This window comes from Adiantum capillus-veneris, chromosome 29 (assembly GCF_014529385.1).
Source record: "Adiantum capillus-veneris isolate H3 chromosome 29, ASM1452938v2, whole genome shotgun sequence".
Classification (NCBI taxonomy): domain Eukaryota; kingdom Viridiplantae; phylum Streptophyta; class Polypodiopsida; order Polypodiales; family Pteridaceae; genus Adiantum; species Adiantum capillus-veneris.
Genome location: NC_140959.1, coordinates 50552241 through 50558130, shown reverse-complemented (window position 1 = coordinate 50558130; position 5890 = coordinate 50552241).

Sequence of the window (5890 nt, the reverse complement as noted above, 5' to 3'; positions counted from 1 at the left end):
TTTTGATTTAGCCTTGTGTAACATTCTCTTTCAAAGTGACCATAAATGCCACATCTGTTATAGTATCCATCTCTTTGAGGATGTACAAATTGTCCACCTCCACATCCACAAGGTTGGGCTCTCCCCCTACCTCTATGGCTGTAATCATTGTAACTTTGACTTTGTTGGTTTTGCCATTGACCTCTTCCAGCATTGTTTCCACGACCATAGTTTCCTCTTCCACCTGTATTATTTCCATGACCTCTAGAGTAAAAAACCTAATCTCTGGAAATTTTTTTTGATGTAGAAGGACCTGACTTGCCTAATTTCACCTCTTTTTGCAAAGAAAGATTTACTAACTCTTCAAAATCAGGCATGTGTCCTCGAACAGATATAGATGTATCCAATGACTTGTATTCCGGTCCCAAACCATTCAATGTCACTGAAACCAAGTCATCATCTAGAACTTCAAAATTAATGCTCGCAAGATCTTCCTGTATTTGCTTTATCTCTGTCACATAATCTGATATGGATCTATTTCCTCGCCATACACAATGTAACCTTTGCTTCAAGTGAACTTTTTGTGGTTCTGTATTGGAGTTGTTCATCCTTGCTAGTATCTCCCATGCTTCCTTTGGAGATTGAGCCTTATTCACATGTGGTATAAAGAAGTCATTAATGCATAGTGAAATCCAATGCATCACTACCCTTGAATTCTCGATCCACTTCTTGTAAGCTTCTACTCCTGCTTGCCATGTTTTATGTGCTTCAATATTCTCTCTGAGGAAACTCTTGTTCACCTGTAATGTAGTCCCATAAACCTTTTCCCATGATAAATTTCTCCACCCTATAAGACCATATGTTGTAGTTCTCTCTCGTTAGCTTCTCTCCAACAATCTGTGTGACTTGACTTGAACTTTCTTCCATCTTCACTCTCTCAATTGCTTCCAAAGGATTTTGACAAAATTTCGGCAGAGTTCCGTTTGTATTTGGACAATATCTCAAGTGACAATCTCAACCAAAGAACTCATAAACACTGACAGAAAGTCTCTCACTGCCAAGGGAAAATCCACTGACTCACTTTACCACAGACTGACTCAACACTATGCATAAATATTCTAAAACAATGTCCACATGGACTTGTATGCAAATGCAATCCATACGCTGTCTTGAACCACATATCCATACATCCACCTTCATCCCATAGTCATAAACGACATATGAGGTCTTTAGCGGTGACAGTCGGGGGTTCGCTCCAGTACCTAATTCACCTTGCCAAGGTACCAAAGCTCCCAAGGCAAGGCTTCAAAAAACCTCACTTGACCCTCACAAAGGCTGCAGTTTTCCAAAATACATTAACCGCATATCCATACATAACCACAAAGTACTCAATCTGACAATATAACCGCCTCAACTTCTTCCCACAACCTTTCTTACATAGGCGGCTGTCCATACCGGACCCAGAACAACCAAACATAATCTTTGATAACACAATATCATGATGCAAAAGCTCTATGTCGCTCTCCAAAACCTGTGTAAATGCTAAATTCTTCACCTGTAACCTGTAAATCTACTGCTGAGTGCAAAATTGGATATCTCCTATGCCTGTGTGAGCTGGTTGTTTGCTGCAAAAAAAAAAAAAAAAATGTTGATTTTGGAAAATCTGAGTATTCCAATGCGTCCGTAATGCCCAAAAACATAAAGATAGACTCCTGGATCACTGTATTCCAAGTTCGGGTGAGGGAGTTATGACCAAAAAACCTCTCTTTTTGGTTGTTTTTCAGAGCTGCAAAAATCTATGTATTGACTGTAGCTCCTTAAACTGAGCTCTAATACCACTTTGTAGAGTGTGAAGGTGATGGAGAAGGTAGGAAAGAAGACTACACACACACACCAACACACATCAAGACACACACACATAATCGTTACCCTGCAGAGCAGCCATTCAACTTGCTGCTCTCACCCTTCTTCCTTTTGAACTATTATCCAAAGTATATTCACAACATACTATAGTTAGTGTCCGCCGGCCGCCCATAGCACAACGGTTGGGGACGACGGACGATGGGACATAGTCCTGACCTATATTTTCTCCTCACCTCACCGTCTAGGTACTACGGACACGTGCAGGGGTTTGAGAGCACCCGGTAACGGGAGTGTCCCCCTCCACTTCATCACGTGGAGGTAATCGGGGGAGTCTGCCATGCATGGGGACTCCATGACCCAGTTTCGAGGCCGTCAGCTCGTAGCCGGCGGGTCTCTTCGGCGAGCGTCGACAAGGCGCCACACGCGGGCAGGTGATCCGTTTTGGACGTTCAAGTACTCCACATGGAGGTCTTGACTTCCTCTTCAACCTCATCTATGTACATTCACGAACACGCGCCCAAGGCGCTCCTCGTTCGCAGACGAATGCTGCGGCAGATTCGTAGTCGGTTTATTTCAGCGAGCGTCGACTCGACGCTACACACGGACGATATGTCCGATTTGGACGTTCAGGTACTCCACGCAAAGACCTCGGCTTCCTCTTCGAGATCAGCCATGCACATTCATGAACATGCACCAGTGGCACTCCTCGTTCTCAACTGACGGGTTGCTGGCAGGTTCAAGCCCACCCCGACCCGAGGCGGTCTGGGGACTTTTTGGCAATTTTCCAAGATAGCCCAAAGTGGCCTGAGAGAGTTCCACAAGGACCTCTTAGATATGCTCTCAAGGCCTGAATAGCCTCGTTCGCTCAACATTGATCCTAAAGACACCTCCGCACTCAACTAAACTTCAACTCCGCGCGCGTCAAGCAAGACGTGATCTCGGGCCGTTTTCTGGACGAGCCCATCATGAGCCACCAAAGGGACTCAAGTCAGTGGACGCGAGCCTCCCAGCATGCGAGCTCCAAGTTGTGGGCCCTTGGCCTCTTGTTGAAGGTGTTCATCTTGAGTGTCCCGGGAAGCCCCGTAACACAATCTACAAGAATTTCTCTTTGGGAAACAACAAACAAAAACCTTGACTTTAGAAACCCTTGAGTTAATTACTCAAGACCCAACTCTTGCAGAGTATAATGGTTTAAATTGCATTGATCTTCAAAGCATGGTAGAGCCAACCGAGTCTTACCATACAGTGAGTGACATTTTTCGAGCGAACCAAATCGAGTGAATATTTGTACGACATGGGCTCATATTGTCCTATGTACGATGTAGGCACTTGCTTCCATGTGGCTCGTGCATGCCCTCCCACATCGCATACTCGATCAAGACACAAACATGAGGTTCAAGAGGGATCGGTGTCTTTTCACAATAAATCAAGCAGGAATCTGGGTTGATTCTCTCGAATAAGACTACAAAAAAGACTTTTTGCACACCTACTCACTTTTTTTTCCCCAAACTCACATTATGTGAGTGCTTCTGTAAAAGATAAACAAACATATAAATACAACTCCATGCCCATACCGATCCATGGAGCACCATACAGTGTAGACCGTACATAGAACACATCCATCTCTAAACCCTCAGCTAGGTGAGCAACCCTGAGACAGAAAGTAAATCATCACACAAGAAAATACCAACTGAACGGGGAGCCACCCTTAAAAGATACAAACTGACGCAGGAAGCTTTCACGGCTACCACCAAGAAGTCCCTTGTCCGTACAAGCAATCCGCAAAACTCAAAAGAGTCAGCCGCAGAAAGGAAGGATCCCAAAGCTCCATCATCGGCCACCCAAGGGCCATCCACCAAAATAGGAAACACCAACGTTGAGCGAGATATCATCTCTCCTCATGCTTGGCGGGGAAAGCAAAATCGTGAGACACCTTGCACCATGAGGCCATCGGCTTGCAATAAGAAAGACCACAACCTCTGCCCACATCAACTCCCTGACCAGATAGCACACAGGGGAGCAGTCCATCAGTGGACACGACCCTACTTCCATCGGATAATCATCCTCCTCAATCTTGCACCGAGTAGCTGAACCTTCAAACAACTGCCCAAGTCTCACTGTGAACCACATCCACTGATAACTTCTCCCCGATGAGTGTAAGTAGTGTATCAAAAAATCATCAAAAAATGGTCTTTTTTTGTTATTTTTATCATTTTTCTTGATATTGGGACTTAAAAATGGAGAAATCCATCAATAAACAATAAAGTAGGGTTTTTAAATGGATTTTCTTAATTATTGATTTTCACTTTGCTTTTTTAGCACATTTTATTATTTTCTTTGAATTTTTTAATAAACAGGTCAAAATTAATAATAAATAGCAAATGAGCTCAGATGGAGAAATTGAAGATAAGCTGATGATCAGAAGGACAAGGCAGACAGGCACAAAAATTTTCAATCGAAACGATAGATGGAAGCGGGAAGCCTAAATTAGGCTGCCAACGCCTACTTTCACAAATTCTTGCAGAATGAGCTAGCGAAGTCCGATTGAAGAAATTTTTGAGTCTAACATAGATTTCATGGCCTAATAGGAATAACATGGGGAATTTGGGGAAAAATAGTTTGGGAAGTCCGAGTAAAAATATCCAAGGTAGTCCAAAATCACCTCATTTTCACTAGTCACTCTTGGAGGAGAGAGCTCTCTGCCTTCTTCGTGCGCGATTTTCAGAGTCCACAGTCGTCCATTTACGACGTCATCTCACACGAGACATGAGGGGTAAGTTTTAAGCTTATCAATGAACAATTCTATATATGGCTGGGTAGCAAGACTAGACTCACGAAAAAACCCTAGAAACAAAATTGACCATAGCGGCCTGTTAGCCCAACCAAATTGGACGAGACTTGAACTATAGATGCCCCTATATTGTAGAACACTTCTAAATCACCAGATGACCATTTGGCAGGGGTCGGGGGGTCCCAAGTAGATAATCTAGTTTTTTGCCATATGCCAAATTGGATTCTGACTCCTCAGGCAGCTTATAGGCTGGGTCTATACACAATGTACCTGAATGGTTTCATGAAAATAGTCAAGGCAAGGTCTCAAACAACAAAAAAGAGAAGGCTACAAAGTGTCAAATTTGACATATGAAGTCAAACTGACTCCAAATGGGCCAAATTTGGATGGGTAGCATCAGGACTATGTAGCGGACAAGTCCATAGCTTCAAAAGTGACTAGCCAACTCTACAGGTCATCTAGTAACAAAAATCGGTGTATTCAAATTCAACAAGAGCATGAAGTGATGACGATACGAACGAACTTTACCAAATTCATTTTAGGACTTGTTTTAGATGTATTAAGTATGTTTAGGTCATCAAATTGTCAATACTTGCAAAAAAAGTGACTGTTGTAAATAATCACGATTATTTACTTTTGTGCTTGTTTGGCTTGGAATTGATATCTTCACTTCACTTATCACTTGTACACATCTATTACATGCCACATGCTAAGTATGAGCCAAAATGATCAACAAAAACTCTGAATTTGTCAAAAAATGCACCAAAGTCTTTTTAATCCAATTTTTGAGTTAAATGTTACATATTTTGATTCAAATCACCCCATATTTCACACATAGAGTCTACATCATGCCTAGAACCAATTTGCAACCACAAAAGTATATTTTGATGAAAAAGTTAATAATCATTTACTTTTTTGCCAAAATGGGTGCAAATTGCAACTTTGACCTTATGGGACCAAAGAACTTAATGTCCCAAGTCCACTGATCAAGTTTGAGCAAGTTTGGATCTCTAAAACTCAAAATCTCTTTACATCTACTGTTTCAGAGTTTAAAAGCCTAAATCTGGCACCATTTCCACCCAGTGCACTCAAATGAGCCCACACTTCACTCAGAGTACCTAAATGCCATATATTTCAAGTCTATGATGTCAAAAAAAATTTGGAAAAAATACCTAGCTGTAAATAATCGTGATTATTTACTTTTGTTGCAATTTTTTCCTGGACTGCATGATTTTGATCTCTACATGTTTTTATGCA